General features: G+C 41.5%; 1 long non-coding RNA gene across 3 annotated transcripts in view; it reads left to right on the forward strand.

Moving 5' to 3' along the window:
- LOC147376477 (uncharacterized) overlaps positions 1–18,169 on the forward strand; it is a 34,287-nt gene extending 16,118 nt beyond the window's left edge. The window contains exons 1-3 of one of the 3 annotated variants that reach the window (XR_015161015.1): positions 1,594–1,727; positions 6,426–6,531; positions 16,719–18,169. This is a non-coding gene — a long non-coding RNA (uncharacterized LOC147376477). Of the gene's footprint in view, positions 1–1,593; positions 1,869–6,425; positions 6,532–16,718 lie in introns of those variants that run through there. The other 2 variants (XR_015161014.1, XR_015161016.1) reach the window with 2 other exon arrangements.
- Positions 18,170–18,554: the final 385 nt, after the last annotated feature.

Here is an 18,554-nt window from a genome sequence, read left to right on the forward strand (position 1 = left end):
TAGCATTTAGTTCAGTTTTGGCCTTGAATATGTAAATGAGCAGATGAGTGCATATAGTGTCAGCATATCTTATATTTTTCTTGTGTGATAGTGAATCCAGCCCTCTATAAACTTGTCAGATCAAGTGCTTCAACACTTTATGATATTTTCCTTAGACATTGTGTATATGTCTATATATGTGCATCTTAATCTTTTCTCTTAAAACTCATTGTTATTATTAGAAAAAGAAATACAGGCATATTATTAAAAATTACAATAATGCTTTGGAGTGAAAAGCAAAAGCTGGTTGTTCCTTCTACACCCAGTATCCCCTGTAATTTGTTTCTTGAGGTTTTTTCCATTAATTATTTTGTTTGATTTACATACAAGGTGTCACACTATATATAATCATTCACTACTTTGTTTTCACTTAATGGTCTATTTTGGACATCTTTTCATATCAGTGCATATATTTCCATCTTATTCTTCTTAATGATTGCGTAGCATTCTATAATACAGATATAATATCAAATGTCTAGTAGTGGACTTTTACTGAAAGATGGTTTGTACATGTGGTTAGTCGCTCAGTTGTGTCCAACTCTTTGCGACCCCATGGACTATAGCCCCCCAGGCTCCTCTGCCCATGGAGATTGTCTAGGCAAAAATACTGGAATGGGTTGCCATGGCCTCCTCCAGGGGATCTTCCCAACCTAGGGATCGAACCCAGGTCTCTCACATTGCAGGTGGATTCTTTACCATCTGAGCTACCAGGGAAGCCCGAAAGACAGTTAGCTGGTTTCATTTTTTCCTTAAATGTCCAGAAATCCTGTACACATACAGGCATGACTGAGGAGAAATTCTTGGACGTAGTATCAGTGATTTCCTGGATAGGAGCATTTACATTTTTGACAGATGTTGCAAAACTGTCCTTCTTGGGTTAGTAGTTTTTGATAGAGAAAGCAAGTCACTTCTTAGGTCTGGGGATCAGCAAGTCAGTTGAGACATAAAACATGAAATGGAACCAAAGGGGTTAACTGCAGGGGTGCATTCTTGTGTTTCTTCCTAGATGTAAGGCATTTCTGGAGCCCGATGGTAATGTTGCTTTGGTTCTGGCTGACTTCCTTCAGCCACCCTTTCCTCATTTCCAGCCCAGCCTAGAGAACTCCCTTTGCTCCACAGTGAGCGAATTGGCTCTTGGCAAAATCCTCCTCTGTTGCTCAGTCAGCCCTTGATCAGAAGCCAAGGCAAAAATATCAGTCAGCCTCAGGAACAGGAATTACCAGTTTCTTAGTCAAGTCCCTGCTGCTACGAAGATCTGTGATTTCCCAGCTATGATCCAGAGTGTGGCCTCTCCTTGTGGTTTGGTGGGTGCCCCTTAGAGGAAGAAAGAAAAGCATATGTTCTTTTAGAGCAAGGCAGCATGCATTTTTCAGTGGCCAACTTAAAACAGGAAAGAAACTCTGTTAAACAGGCTCAGATTGTGGGGATGGAAAGATTGTTTAGTCAGTAAATATTTATTGAGCCTATACCCTGTGCTAGGTACGTGCAGCAAAGAACAGAGTAGGCGTGGGGTGGGGAAGGGGCGGGAGGAAGCGAGGGGGGTTGGGCAAAGCCGGGCCGAGTGCCTGCGAGCGCCTCCTGTTCTGGTCCCATAAATCAGGAGCTGAGAGGAGCACTCTGTCTCCTGATTTTATTCTCTACGGAGGAGACCTGCTGCTGTGTCTCTCCCTTCGAAGCCAAGCTGATCAGTAAGAGGTCTAGCTGTGAACCGGAAACTGTGGTGGTTTCGATGGTCCGAGTGGAAAAAATTACGTTTGCTCATGCAGGATTTGGGGCCTGGGGCAGGAGAGAGGCCCAGAGCCGCTACCCAGGAAGTGACTCAGGAGCATGTAATGTCTGAGTTGCAGTTTTCTTACTCTCTCTGGAGAGCTTGTGGGTGGATGGGGGTTGGGTGGTGGGGGGTGGGGTGGCCCTGAGTGGGGCAGCAATGGGCTCAGTGGTCCCAGCCGTTGGGGTGTTGGGCTCTGTCAGGCTCCACTTGATTTCCTGACTTGGGACACCTTGGTAGCCAGAACGGTAATAATTTAGAGATGTGAGTACCACCTGTTGTCACAAATACTTGGAGGCTATAAAAATGCCAGGAAGTCCTGCCCCAGACGTTGCCAGAAAGAAATGCTGGTGTGGTACCTCATGCTGTCCATCCGCCTTCACTGTTCACAGTCTCAGAAGGTGGCAGCCCTGTGACTGCAGGGCGGGACGCCGGGGCTGGAGTTACCCTGGGTTGCAGAGCTAGTGATGGGAGGGTGGGGCAGACATACCTAATTCATTTCATGGACACACCTAATTCATTACAGGTTTCAACTAGAAGCTGTCTATATAGGAATCACATGAGGCCTTAAACCTGTAGTATACCAGGAGAAATAATTACCACCATTTACCATCTGGGTCCAGAGTGGTCTATCTATCTTTTGAATCATTTTATAATTTATAGAAGAATAAGAAAATAGTAAAAATAACTTTATTAGATATAGCAAACTCATCTATTCCCTATTTTCCTGGATTTGAAGATACACATATATATTTGTATGTGTGTATATGTTTGATGTGTGTATACATTTGCACACACATACGTAGGCACATATATATATCATTTTTATTCCATAATTGCAAAATATTTTCATTTTTATATTTGTAAATACCAAATGATCAATCCAATGAATGTTTTTTATTCCTGTATCAACTATTTCTTTCCAGTTGCCTTGGTATATGCACCTGCCTTCAGCATCAATATGGAAAATATATCAAGTAAATTTTAGTGCATAAATATGAGGTGAAAGGGTAATGTCACGTGTCTTTTTAGTAAAATGGTTGAGTAAGGTTCATGCATAATATTGTGTGACACAGTTCTTCCTGTTGAGTAACTAGCTGGATGAAAATACTATATTTCTCTTTGCTCTTAGAAACGTTCTTCACTTATTGATTCCTGCAAGCTTATTTGGAGGAAGGATTGCTACTTGTATTCCTTGTATGAAATAATGGTCTTTACTCTCAGGGAATGCCATATTCCACTACCCAGCATTCAGCTTTGGGAGAGGCAGACACCAAGATGTGAGGAGGGCAGGCAGCACCCCACTATCCAGCCAGAGCAGCAGAATAAATCCTGGTAACCAGTGAGGTAACAGTATCTCAATAAGACCATATCTTGCTCTCCCAGGCATTGATCCCTGAGCTTGAGTAAATTCATGGGGAATATTGTCATCTGAAGATGCAAAGTCTGAGATTATGATCAATTACAGTAAAAAATTGATTGTGATCAGTTTATATGATCAATTTATGTGATCACTTATACGATCAATTTTGCTGTGGTCATTAGAGAGTTTGCTGTGGGTGTCTTCACATTTATTTTTTAATTCATGTGATAGTTGTGAGACTTGCTCTTTTGCCAATTTTCTCCTCTTTGCCACTAGGTGAACAAAATGAAAAATTCTAACTTTTCAGCTGTGCTCAAGAAAAGCTAAAAACAAATCAACAGCATACAGAGAAACTTTCAAAAATAACTTTTTGGGAGATGATGCAATGCTTTGGGTACTGCCTGTGAAAACTGAAGTTTGTTACAGATGCTGTCACAATGATTTGTTTCACCCTTGTGGTATTTTCTTAGTGTTCCTGTCATTCCTGTTTTCTCATATCTTGAGATGTTTCATGATAGAGAAAAAATGTGATCACTAAGACCTCAAAATGTAGCTTATGTGTGTGTGCTCAGTCATGTCCAACCAGACTGTAGCCTGCCAGGCCCCTTTGTCCATGGGATTTTCCTAGCAAGAATACTGGAGTGGGTTGCCATTTCCTCCTCCAGGGGATCTTCCTAACCCAGGAATTGAACCTGTGTCTCCTGTGTCTCCTGTGTCTCCAGAATTGGCAAGTGCATTCTTTACCACTGAACCACCTGGGAATCCAAAATATAGCTTAATTTCTAAAATAGTCCAATGGACCCATATGGTAATTAGAAGACACAATGAGTTTTATTTAAAAAAAAAGTCATTCAGTCTTCCCTTTGTTCTTTAGAAGAACTCTAGGAAAGAATAAGAAATCTTTGCAAATAGAGCTGCTGAAAAGGAAAGTCAAAATGTAAAGTGTACGTTTCTTTTAGAGCTTACAACAAAACCCAGTATTTGTCTGACATAATTTCCTTTTATTCTCCCAGTATCTGGAGGTTTTGTTGGGGAAGAAATCAACCATGTATGCAGAGGAGAAATGGTCCTCTTTCCAGGGTGGCAAGTGTCATTAGTTCAGATGCCAACACCGTGGTCTTACGAGAGCTGAGATGGGCCTCACCTCCTTATCTGCTTTTGTCTCATGGAGTCCCTGACCCTCTCACCTCTCTTGTCTGTCAAATACATTTAGGCCTCTTTCCCTGACCCCCCAGGCCAACTCCATGGACTACCTGAGCAATTCAGTCAACGCCAGTCTCGTTTCCATTCAGTCATGTGTTTGTTTTGTTTTTTGCTTTAATATGTATTTATTTGGCTGCATTGGGTCTTAGCTGCAGCAAGCGGGATCTTTAGCTGTGACATGCAAACTCTCAGTAGTGGCTTGTGTGATCTAGTTCCCCGACCAAGAATTGAACCCAGGATCCCTGCATTGGGAACGCACAGTCTTAGCCCCTGGACCGCCAGGGAAGTCTCAGCTTCAGTTGTGTCTTGAAGTGGTTGTCTGTCCCACAGCACCCTCATGACCTTCATCGTATCCTCGTTGCACCCCCTCAGCCGTGGCTGGGCACAGTGAGGAAGGGCAAGGAGTCATGGATCCTGTTCTTCCCACTTCAGCCTGTATTCGTATCAATCACTTTGCTTGTCTTTGATTAGTAAATTTCCTCATTATCCTCAGGGACGTCTCCACATTTGATGATGCTTCTCTCCTCTCATCCTCCCACCCCTGCAGAGGGGTTTTCCTCCTAATTCTGGGAGAAAAACAAGGCTCTTAGGCACAGTTTCCTCCACTTCTGCCATCCACAAACATATCTTCCTCCACACCCAACCTCACCTCTTTACCCCTCTTCACTTCTAGGCTAGCACCCCTCCTGCCCTTGATTGACCCTGCCTCTTTAGTATACTCTCTGACTTTGGCCATAGTTTTCTCCTCTTTTCTGTGTCTTTGATTCCTCTCCCTACAGGCTCCATTATCATAGTCTATACATATACTCTAGCTTTGTCAGTATATATTACAAAACCATTATCTCCTATGTATCAGGCAGCAGATAAAAATACACCTGCTACTATTTTTTTTTTAATTGAAGTGCAGTTGATTTATAATGTTGTGGTAATTTCAGGTATACAGCAGATTTTTTTTCCATTATAGGTTATTATAAGATTTGAATATAGTTTTTTGTGATATATAGTAGGTCCTTGTTGTATTATCTGTCAATCCCAAACTCCTAATTTATCAAACCCCCTTCTTCTTTGGTAACCATATATTTGTGAGTCTGTTCTGTTTTGCAAAAAAGTTCACTTGTGTTATTTTTAAAGATTCTACGCACAAGTGATATCATATGATATTTGTCTTTCTGTGTCTGACTTACTTCACTTAGTGTGATAATTTCTAGGTCCATCCATATTGCCGCATTATTTCATTCTTTGTATGACTGAGTAGTATCCCATTGTGTATTTGTACCGCATCTTCTTTATCCATTCATCTGTCAGTGAATTCTTAGGTTGTTTCTTTGTCTTGGCCATTGTAAATAGTGCTGCTATGAACACTGGGGTGCATGTATCTTTTTGAATTAGAGTTTTCATCTTTTCTGGGTATATATCCAAGAATGGGATTGCTGGGTCATATGGTGACTCTATTTTTAGCTTTTTAAGAAACTCCCATACTGTTCCCCATACTGGCTGCACCAATTTACATTCCCACCAACAGTGTAGGAGGGTTCCCTGTTCTCCATAACCTCTCCAGCACTTATTATTTGTTGACTTTTTCATGGTGGCCGTTCTGACTGGTATGAGGTGATACATTGTAGTTTTGATCAGCATTTCTCTAATAATTGATGATGTTGAGCATCTTTTTATGTGTTATTGGCCATCTGTATGTCTTCTTTGGAAAAATATTTATTTAGTTCTGCTCATTTTTTGATTGGATTGTTTGTTACATATCAGTTATTTTAACAGAAAGAATTCAACAGAGAGACTCATTAACTAGGTAACTTAAAGGGTAAAGAGAACTCTAGGGTATATGAGAGTAGCAGTTTCAGGAACCAGCAACTAGTTACCCCCACAGCTAACTTCCAAGGGGAGAGGTTGAAAATATCAGAAGGTTGGAGGAGGGGCTCTGAGACTTAAGCCTCTGAGAAGGGGTGCTTCTTGCTGGTTCTGTGAGGTTGGAAAAACTGCACACTGGATTCAGCTGCCTTTGGGGAACAACACCCAAACTAGTTCATATTCCTTCTGCAGGGCTTCTCAGTTGCGAATATGGAGTTCCTTTGTGGGGAAACCATCCTGCCAGGTGAAGAAATGAAGCTGGCATAATGCTATGGGGACCCGGAAACCACGGATAGAAGTAAGTTCCTCTCCTCCTCTGGTCTCCTTCTAAGATCTCCATTGGCAGAGGTAACTGGGATTCAGCTGCAAAGTAGAGACCCAGGCCTGACTCCCCAAAGTGTGCAGAAGAGTAGTTTTGATGTCAACAGACACCAACTTAATAACTGGCGTCCCTACTCTCTTCTCTTTATTTCTTGATTACATGTCTGTATGTGAGTGGTTTTCATGCAATATCTGCTCTCTCTCAGCTCCATTCATTTTCTCAAATTTATGAAATTTGGCTTTGTTATCATCATGCTACTGTACTTCTTGAAAAAGGCCTTCCAATGACCAAATCCCGCGGGCCTGTTTCTGTGCTTGTTTCACGTGGCCTGCCCATTGAGGCATGTGACATTGTGGATCTGTTCTCTTAAATGACAAATGCTATCCACACTACTTCATAAATGGAATATGTGTTCATTCAAAGTGTCAACTACAAATATAAAGCAACATCACTGTTTAATTGTGAATTCACCCAGCACACAGCAAACACCCTCAGACAAAGCCATTTATTTATAGTATAGTAACCTGGTATTGGAGGGATTGTGGGCAGGAGGAGAAGGGGATGACAGAGGATGAGATGGCTGGATGGCATCACCGACTCGATGGACGTGAGTTTGAGTGAACTCCGGGAGATGGTGATGGACAGGGAGGCCTGGTGTGCTGCAATTCATGGGGTTGCAAAGAGTTGGACATGACTGAGCGACTGAACTGACTGAACTGAACTTGGTATCAGAAATCATATCTGTATTCAAGGTTGATTAAGTTAGGTCATATTTGGAATTTCTTTAAAAGTTAATTTCTCTTTATTACTTATTTATTCAGCACGTACATATCAAGGACCTTCCCATGCCAGAGTTTTCTAGGGCACAGAGATTTACAGGGAACAAAACAAAGTTCCTGTTCTCACAGAGATCTCATTATGCATGTGTACTTTGGTACCTGTTGCAAAAATATTGAAATTGCAGATAGCAAAAAAAAAGAAAGAAAGAGGGAGTGAAGGAGTGAGTGAGAGAGGAAACACATACAATTCTATCATCCAGGTTAATTTTTCAGTGTGTATTCTTCTCAACTTGTGTTCTATGCATAACATGCAAACATTGCTATTTCACACAGATGTGGGATAACACTTGATTGTTTTAATGTGACTATGCATTGTAAATATAGTCCATGGAGTTCTCTAGGCAAGAATACTGGAACGGGTTGGCATTTCCTCCTCCAGTGGATCATGTTTGTTAGAACTCTTCTCTATGACCCATCTGTCTTGAGTGGCCCTGCATGGCATGGCTCACAGCTTGAGTTACACAAACCCCTTTGCCATGACAAGGCTGTGATCCATGAAGGGGATCCATGGACAGTATGAAAAGGCAAAAAGATATGACATTGGAAGATGAGTCCCCGAGGTCAGAAGGTGTCCAGTATGGTACTGGGGAAGAGTGAAGGGCAATTACTAATAGCTCCAGAAAGAATGAAGTGGCTAGGCAGAAGTGGAAATGACACTCAGTTGTGGATGTGTCTGGTGGTAAAAGTAAAGTCTGATGCTGTGAAGAACAATAGTGCATAGGAATCTGGAATGTTAATTCTGTGAATCAAGGTAAATGTAGGAGATGGCAAGATTGAACATTGACATCTTAAGAATCAGTGAAAGGGAAGTAAAAAGGACAGGAAATGGGTGAATTTAATTCAGATGACCGTTACATCTACTATGGTGGGCAAGAATCCCTTAAAAGAAATGGAGTAGCCCTCATAGTCAACAAAAGAGTTCAAAATGCAGTATTTGAGTGCAACCTTAAAAATGACAGGGTGATCTTGGTTCGTTTTCAAGGCAAACCATTCAACATCACAGTAATTGAAGTCTGTGCCTCAACCACTGATGCTGAAGAAGCTGAAGTTAACCTGTCTTACGAAGATCTACAACACCATCTAGTTCTGTTCAGTTGCTCAGTTGTGTCTGACTCTTTGTGACCCCATGGACTGCAGCACGCCAGGCTTCCCTGTCCATCACCAACTCCCAGAGCTTGCTCATATCCATCGAGTCGGTGATATCATCCAACCATCTCATCCTCTGTCATCCCCTTCTCCTCCCGCCTTCAATCTTTCCCAACATTAGGGTCTTTTCCAATGAGTCAGTTCTTCGCATCAGGTGGCCAAAGTATTGGTGCTTCAGCTTCAACATCAGTCCTTCCAATGAGCATTCAGGATTGTTTTCCTTTAGGATTGAGTGGTTTGATCTCCTTGCAGTCCAAGGGACTCTCAAAAGTCTTCTCCAACACCACAGTGCAAAAGCATCAATTCTTCAGTGCTCAGCTTTCTTTATAGTCCAACTCTCACATCCGTACACGACTACTGGAAAAGCCATAGCTTTGACTCGTCAGACTTTTGTCGGCAAAATAATGTCTCTGTTTTTTAATATGCTCTCTATGTTGTTCATAGCTTTTCTTCTAAGGAGCAAGCATCTTTTAATTTCATGGCTACAGTCACCATCTGCACATCAAAAAAAAGTTGTCCTTTTCATCATAGGGGATTGGAATGCAAAAATAGGAAGTCAAAAGATACCCAGAATAACAGACAAGTTTGGCCTTGGAGTACAACATGAAGCAGGGCAAAGGATAACAGAATTTTGTCAAGAGAACACTCTGATCATAGCAAACACCCTTTTCCAGCAACACAAGAGATGGCTCTACACATGGACATCACCAGATGGTCACCACTGAAATCAGATTATGTTCTTAGCAGCCAAAGATGGAGAAGCTCTATATAGTCAGTAAAGATAAGACTTGGAGCTGACTGGCTCAGATCATGAGCTCCTTATTGAAAAATTCAGGTTTAAATTGAGGAAAGTAGGGAAAATCACTAGGTCATTCAGGTATGACCTAAATCAAATCCCTTATAATTATACAGTGGAGGTGATGAATGGATTCAAGGGATTAGATCTGGTAGACAGAGTGCCTGAAGAACTATGGATGGAGTTTTGTAACATTATATAAGAGGCAGTGATGAAACCATCCCCAAGAAAAAGAAATGCAAGAATGCAAAGTGGTTGTTTGAGGAAGCTTTACAAATTGCTGAGAAATAAGTGAAAGGCAGGGGAGAAAGGGAAAGATATACCCAACTGAATGCAGAGTTCCAGAGATAGCAAGCAGAGATAAGAAGGCAAAGAAATAGAACAATGCAAAGAAATAGAGGAAAGCAATAGAATGAGAAAGACTAGAGACCTTTTCAAGAAAATTGGAGATTAGGAGACCATATTATGCAAGAATGGGCACCTTAAAGGGCAGAAATGGTAAGGACCTAACAGAAGCTGAAGATATTAAGAAAAGGTAGCAAGAATACACAGAACAACTATACAGAAAAGGTCTTAATGACCTGGATAACCACGATTATGTGATCACTCACGTAGAGCCAGACATCCTGAGTATAAAGTCAAGTGGGCTTAAGAAGCATTACTACCAACAAAGGTAGTAGAGGTGATGGAATTCCAGTTGAGCTACTTAAAAATCCTAAAAGATGATGCTGTTAAAGTGCTGCGCTCAATATGTCAGCAAATTTGGGAAACTCAGCAGTGGCCACAGGACCGGAAAAGGTTTTTTCATTCCAATGCCAAAGAAAGGGAGTGTCAACGAATGTTCAAACTACTGTATAACTGTTCTCATTTCATATGCTAACAAAGTTATGCTTAAAATCCTTCAGGCTAGGCCTCAGTAGTATGTGAACTGAGAATTTCTAGATGTACAACCTGGATTTTGAAGTGTCAAAGGAACCAGAGATCAAATTGCCAGCATTCGTTGGCTCATAGAGAAAGCAAGAGAGCTCCAGAAAAACATCTACCTCTGCTTCATTGACTACGCTAAAGCCCGTGACTGTGTGGATCACAACAAACTGTGGAAAATTCTTAGAAATGGAAGGGCCAGACTACCTTACCTGTCTCCTGAGAAATCTGTATGCGGGTCAAGAAGCTACAGTTAGAACCAGACATGGAACAACTGACTGGTTCCAAATTGGGAAAGGAGTATGACAAGGCTGTATATTGTCTCCCTGCTTATTTAACTTATATGTAGAGTGTTATTGTTGTTCAGTCACTAAGTTGTGTCCAACTCTTTGCAACCCCATAGACTGCAGCCTGCCAGGCTCCTCTGTCCATGGGATTCTCCAGCAAGAATATTGAAGTGGGTTGCCATTTCCTTCTCCAGGGGATCTTCCTGACCCAGGAATTGAACCTGTGTCTTCTACAGTGGCAGGCAGATTCTTTACCACTGAGCCACTAGGGAAGCCCTATATGCAGAGTATATCATGTGAAACGGCCAGGCTGGATGGATCACAAGCTGGCATCAAGATTGCTGGGAAAAATATCAATAACCTCAGATATGCAGATGATACCACTCTAATGGCAGAAAGTGAAAAGCAACAAAAGAGCCTCTTGATGAACGTGAAAGAGGAGAGTGACAAAGCTGGCTTGATGCTCAACATACATAAAACTGAGATCATGGCATCTGTCCCATCACTTCATGGCAGATAGAAGGGGAAAAAGTTGAAGCCGTGACATTTATTTTCTTGAGCTCCAAAATCACTGTGGATGGTGACTGTAGCCATGTACTTCAAAGATGCTTGCTCCTTGAAAAGAAAGCTATGACAAACCTAGATAGAGTATTAAAAAGCAGAGACATCACTTTGCTGACAGAAGTCTGTATAGTCAAAGCTCTGGTTTTTGCAATAGTCATTTACGGATATGAGAGTTGGATCATAAAGAAAGCTGAGCATTAAACAATTGATGCTTTTGAATTGTGGTGCTGGAGATGACTCTTGAGAGTCCCTTGGACTGCAAGGAGATCAAGCCAGTGAATCCTAAAGGAAATCAACCCTGAATATTCATTGGAAGGTCTGATGCTGAAGCTGAAGCTCTAATACTTTGGCGACCTAATGTGAAGAGTCTACTCACTGGAAAAGACCTTGATGCTAGGAAAGATGGAAGGCAAAAGGAAAGGGGCACAGCAGAGGAAGAGATGATTAGATAGCATCACCAACTCAATGGACACGAATCTGAGCAAACTTGGGGAGATAATGAAGGACAGGGGAGCCTGGCATGCTATAGTCCATGAGGTCACAAAGAGTCAGACTTGACTTGGCGACTGAACAGCAGCAATGACATTGTAAATACCTTTTCATATCACTGAATAATCTGCCTCCTCATTTCTAATGGCTGCATGGTGTAACTGGAGTCTATTTGATTGGAGTGTCTAGCTAGCCAAGAGCATTCACAACTGTGACAGTGTCTCCACTTAAGTATATAACATTTGTTTGGGAGGGTGGTTCTCAGACTTCAGTGTACATAAGACTTACCTTTGGAGCTTGCTGATGATTCAGATGCTTGGGCTGCACATTCAGAGATTGTAATTCAGGAGGTCATGAGTCTGCATCTTAAGCATCTTAAGAAGTCTCACTTATCAGTTAGGGGCTTAGGATGTAGGTGGTCCCAGATCCCACATGAGAATCTTTGGTGTGACCTACTGGAATAACATGTGCAGTCATAACTCCCTTCTCCACTTCATGGGGGTCTTGGGGGTTAGATTTCCCTCAAGGTAAAGTGGTTTAAGCTACACTAGATATGAATCAGCTATACTAGAGAATGAATCAGAGGGTTGAATTTGGGTTGGTAGGAGTCATAGCTGAGAAACATACTACACCGAGACTAAGCGACAGGGGCAGGTTTGAAATTAGGACATCAAGCTGAAGTGCAACAGACACGGGTTCCTGGATCAGAATGGAAGCAGTGAGGGGGTTCTGTGTGTGCATGCTAAGTTGCTTCAGTCGTATCCAACTCTTTGCGACCCTGTGAACTGTAGCCCGCCAGACTCCTCTGTCTGTGGGATTCTCCAGGCAAGAATACTGGAGTGGGTTGCCATGTCCCCCTCTGGGGGATCTTCCTGACCCAGGAATTGAACGCACATCTCTTACATTTTCTGCATTGGCAGGTGGGTTGTTTACCACTAGCGTCATCTGTGAAGCCTGAGGGGGTTCTAGCCATGCCTATTAATTAATTTCAGGGGTGCTGTTCTGTGTTTTCTTGGTGCTGTTGGTGACTAGGTCAATGGGAAGGTCAGCTTGGCTTAAAGATACAGAGTCGAGGACAGAGGTTTGCAGAAGCCCTTGACTTGTATTGCCCATAGGTCAGCTAGAAATGGTCTGATTCTCAGGACTGAATGAAATTAACTAGAACCATCCCCACACTAAACTTTGGCCAGCAGAAATTCCAGGTCTTCTGGGTGACCTCTGTGTATCCCCATGGCTTGTATTCTCATGGCTGCCTCCTACCTTTATTGGCTTTCTGCTTCTTTGACACAGATAATTCAACCTCTTTTTACATTTGCACCAAAAAACCATCCACACCAGCATCTGTGATTTTGTTTAAATTTGGGGGTCCTGAAAAAGGATATATCACACCTCACACCTGTGGGCTCCTCCATCTTTTCTGCTTCCCTCTTGGAAAAAAACCCAGATTTCTCTTTTCATGACCATCAGTTTATCAGTCATCTTTTATCACTTAGGTGGACCCTCTAGAACTCGCCTTCCATCCTGAACTCACGTCAAGACATTTTTCTCAACAACTCTACTTCAAAGAGATATTTTGATATTATAGTAACACTCCCTCCCTTTTAACTCACATTCCTGAGCCTGTACCCACCCAGAGGGTGGGATGGGGTGGGGTGTTCATTTCTAGCTCTAAACTTACCTGCTTAACAAGTTGCAGGGCTCAGCAAGTTGCAGGATGGGAGTTGGTAAGGCAGTTCTCAGTCTGCAGCTGTGGTCCTTAACAGATGAGTAATTGTCAGTTAGCACTGCACAACTCCACTGGCAGAAGTCATTTTTGTAGTTCTGTCTTGGTCTGTCCCTCCATATAGTTTTCTTCATTTTTCAACAGATGGCTGACAGAGGGACTCCTCTGGGTAGTGATTTTTGAAACACTTGCCCTCCAGAGCTGGCTGTGATCATGAACAGAATCCTAGATGCTGAAATGAACACAAAGCCTGTAGTGGACATCACTCTTCCTATCAAGAGATATTGTAGATGTCTGCCACATTCTACATTTATTCATATGTTACAATATCGCTGAAATTCACGTGTTTTAGAATTGAAATGCACATTTAATATAATGCTCCCCCTAACCCCCAACAAAAATGCTGCTTTTAAACCAGTGGTTCCTCTTAGAACCCACAATATCTTAGAATAAAGGAATGTAGCAGGAATACTTATCCTTAAAGGATCTGTGTTTAAGAACCATGAAGCACTGTCTGGCCTACAACCTCAGTTACAGGTGAATGGAAAGTGAGAATCTTTTGTCTGTTTGCAATTCCAATAAGGGACACACGATGTCATCTCTCCCTGCCAGCCCAGGGCCAGGGCGGTGAAGCGAGAGGTCCTTTCTGCATTTCCTATTGACTGATGATGATACTCGCAACATTGCAGTCAGTCACCACTGGGTGGCGCACAAGCCCCAGGCTTGAAAATTTGAGGCCCACACGCCTCCCAGATGGGGTCCTTTCTAGAAGGCTTTTAAGGAGCTGCTGCTGCTGCAAGTCGCTTCAGTCGTGTCCGACTCTAAGCGACCCCATGGACTGCAGCCTACCAGGCTCCTCCGTCCATGGGATTTTCCAGGCAAGAGTACTGGAGTGGGTTGCCATTGCCTTCTCCGTTTAAGGAGCTGCTGCTGAGCTGCTGACTAGCAATATATCATGGGTGAGCAGGTTGAGCTGGGTGAAGGCAAAGACTCCATGGAGCAGCTGGAGGAGGGTTTGGGCAGCAGGAATAGGGAGAGAAGTTAGAGTTCATTCATTAGAGTAATGATACTGAATGAGTGTCTGTAATTGCCTAGGTGGGTATGGGTAAAGAATAAGATAGGGACAGTCCTCACCCCTGTGGAAGCTCTGGTCTAGTTATTGTTAAGTTGCTCGGTCGTGTCTGACTCTTTGTGACCCCACGGACTGCAGAACACCAAGCTTCCCTGTCCTTCACTGTCTCCCTCAGTTTGCTCAAACTCATGTCCCTTGAACTTGTGATGTCATCCAACCATCTCATCCTCTTTCACCCCCTTCTCCTCCTGCTCTCAATCTTTTCCAGCATCAGGGTCTTTTCCAATGAGGCGGCTCTTCACGTCAGGTGGCCGAAGTATTGGAGCTTCAGCGGCATTCCTTCCAATGAATATTCAGTGTTAAACTCCTTTCAGATTCACTGGTTTGATTTGCCTATTTCCTGACAAATATTAACTCACTTTTATATAGTTCTAAAAGTATATTATATTATTTTTGTACAGTTCCTTTTCAAGGTTTAAACTTATAAGGAGATAATTGGTATCTTTTAACAATGAGGCCTCCCATCCAAGAACAAAACAAGTCTTCATGTATTGGAGTTGATCTGCTTTAGGACAGTTTTATATTACAGACACATTTCACATGATTTACCCCTAAGGGTATCATGTTATTGTTATTATAAAGTTGATGGGGTTTTTTTGGTATGTTTACTCTGTAATGTGTTACTAAACTTTAGATCTAATGGTTTTTCAATCCATTCTCTTAAATTTCTTAGGTAGAAACCTTAACATATGTATATTAAGGTATATGTTAATATTAATATATATAATATCCCATCACATATGTGCCTTCCTGAAGTGAATTTTACCTGACGGCGTGTATTATTCTTTCATGGCATCCAAGTGCAAAGGAAAACTGCTCTTGGCTAGAATTTTATTCAGAAATTTTTGTATTTATAAATTTGTAGTTTTCAGGGGGCTTTGGGGTTTTGTTTTTGGGGTTATGCTACCTTTGAAAAAAATTATAAAGTGCCCTTCATGTTTGTATTCTCTGATATGGTTTAAATCATGTGGGAATTATTATTCCATGATTGTTTGAAAATATTCACCTGAAAAAGTTTTGCCTGGAGCTTCTGAGAGTGTGATTATTTGACAATCTTCTAATTTTTTTCTATGGTTATACCTCTTTGGGAATCAGTTTTCCCAGAGAAATCATCCACCACCTCACCCCCACCCAGGCTTTCTTTCCCTTTCTTCCCTCTCTCTCTCCTTTCTTTTCTTATTCTATCTTTTTAAGAATAAAGTTGTTACAACTCATCTCTCTTCTTCTATATTTGTACCAATGTTTTTGATTTTGTCAAATGTATATTATCTTTTTTCTTTCTTAATTATTGTAATGATATTCCAAATATCTTGGATTCTTTCACTTATTAATTAATTGGCTATTCTGTCTTCTAGTCATGGATTTCTACTTATTTCTTTGTATTTTCCGTCTTCCTGCTTTTTTTTGTTTGTTTTGTGTCTTAATTTTTTAGTTTATTGAATTAAATGGTTAGTTTATTCATTTTTTATTTTTAAGTAAATAAAGTGCTTAAGGCTGTAGCTATAGATTTTAATATTTGTTGTCTTTTTATTGTTATTTTTAAATGTAATCTTAATTGTAGTTACATGTTTTTTTCTTAAACTGAGTTATTTTGAGTGCTTAAAAAATCTCAAATATCTTTGACATAATCATCTATTATCAATTTCTAGCTCTATAGCATTATCATCAAAGATGTGTCTATTACAGTTTTAATTATCTTTGGTTAGCTTTTATAAATATTTTGTAGGTGCTTAAAATATGTGTATTTTCCAAAGTGTGTAGAGTTCACATATACCTATTAGATCAAAAATAGTAAAAAAAAAAAAAAGTATTGCTCAATCTATCAAGCACTTTCTATATGTCAGGCAATGTATGAAGCATTTAGGTACATTTAACACATAATATTATTTTTTTAAAATATAAATTTATTTATTTTAATTGGAGGTTAATTACTTTACAATATTGTATTGGTTTTGCCATACATCAACATGAATCTGCCATGGGTATACACGTGTTCCCCATCCTGAACCCCGCCTCCCACCTCCCTCCCTGTACCATCCCTCTGGGTTGTCCCAGTGCACCAGCCCTAAGCATCCAGTATCATGCATTGAACCTGGACTGGCGATTTGTTTCATATATGATATAATACATGTTTTAATGTCATTCTCCCAAATCATCCCACCCTATCCCTCTCCAACAGAGTCCAAAAGACTGTTCTATACATCTGGGTCTCTTTGCTGTCTCATATACAAGGTTATCATTACCATCTTTCTAAATTCTACAGGCTTCAGCAATATGTGAACCGTGAACTTCCTGATGTTCAAGCTGGTTTTAGAAAAGGCAGAGGAACCAGAGATCAAATTGCCAACATCCGCTGGATCATGGAAAAAGCAAGAGAGTTCCAGAAAAACATCTAGTTCTGCTTTATTGACTATGCCAAAGCCTTTGACTGTGTGGATCACAATAAACTGTGGAAAATTCTGAAAGAGATGGGAATACCAGACCACCTGACCTGCCTCTTGAGAAATCTGTATGCAGGTCAGGAAGCAACAGTTAGAACTGGACATGGAACAACAGACTGGTTCCAAATAGGAAAAGGAGTATGTCAAGGCTGTATATTGTCACCCTGCTTATTTAACTTATATGCAGAGTACAGCATGAGAAACGCTGGACTGGAAGAAGCACAAGCTGGAATCAAGATTGCCGGGAGAAATATCAATAACCTCAGATATGCAGATGACACCACCCTTATGGCAGAAAGTGAAGAGGAACTAAAAAGCCTCTTGATGAAAGTGAAAGTGGAGAGTGAAAAAGTTGGCTTAAAGCTCAACATTCAGAAAACGAAGATCATGGCATCTGGTCCCATCACTTCATGGGAAATAGATGGGGAAACAGTGGAAACAGTGTCAGACTTTATTTTTCTGGGCTCCAAAATCACTGCAGATGGTGACTGCAGCTATGAAATTAAAAGACGCTTACTCCTTGGAAGGAAAGTTATGACCAACCTAGATAGCATATTCAAAAGCAGAGACATTACTTTGCCAACAAAGGTTCATCTAGTCAAGGCTATGGTTTTTCCTGTGGTCATGTATGGATGTGAGAATTGGACTGTGAAGAAGGCTGAGAGCCGAAGAATTGATGCTTTTGAACTGTGGTGTTGGAGAAGACTCTTGAGAGTCCCTTGGACTGACTGCAAGGAGATCCAACCAGTCCATTCTGAAGGAGATCAGCCCTGGGATTTGTTTGGAAGGAATGATGCTAAAGCTGAAACTCCAGTACTTTGGCCACCTCATGCGAAGAGTTGACTCATTGGAAAAGACTCTGATGCTGGGAGGGATTGGGGGCAAGAGGAGAAGGGGACGACAGAGGATGAGATGGCTGGATGGCATCACTGACTCGATGGACGTGAGTCTCAGTGAACTCCAGGAGTTGGTGGACAGGGAGGCCTGGCCTGTTGCGATTCATGGGGTCACAAAGAGTTGGACATGATTGAGCGACTGATCTGATCTGATACTGTGTTGGTGTTTTTCTTTCTGGCTTACTTCACTCTGTATAATAGGCTCCAGTTTCATCCACCTCATTAGAACTGATTCAAATGTATTCTTTTTAATGGCTGAGTAATACTCCATTGTGTATATGTACCACAGCTTTCTTATCCATTCATCTGCTGATGGACATCTAGATTGCTTCCATGTCCTGGCTATTATAAACAGTGCTGCGATGAACATTGGGGTACACATGTCTCTTTCGATTCTGGTTTCCTTGGTGTATATGCCCAGCAGTGGGATTGCTGGGTCATAAGGCAGTTCTATTTCCAGTTTTTTAAGGAATCTCCACACTGTTCTCCATAGTGGCTGTTCAGTTCAGTTCAGTTTTCTTTGCATTGATCCCTGAAGAAGGCTTTCTTATCTCTTCTTGCTATTCTTTGGAACTCTGCATTCAGATGCTTATATCTTTCCTTTTCTCCTTTGCTTTTCGCTTCTCTTCTTTTCACAGCTACTTGTAAGGCCTCCCCAGACAGCCATTTTGCTTTTTTGCACTTCTTTTCCATGGGGATGGTCTCGATCCCTGTCTCCTGTACAATGTCACGAACCTCATTCCATAGTTCATCAGGCACTCT

This window comes from Bos grunniens, chromosome 3 (genome assembly GCF_055505025.1).
Source record: "Bos grunniens cultivar Pamir isolate PY7600 chromosome 3, Bosgru_T2T1.0, whole genome shotgun sequence".
NCBI lineage: Eukaryota > Metazoa > Chordata > Mammalia > Artiodactyla > Bovidae > Bos > Bos grunniens.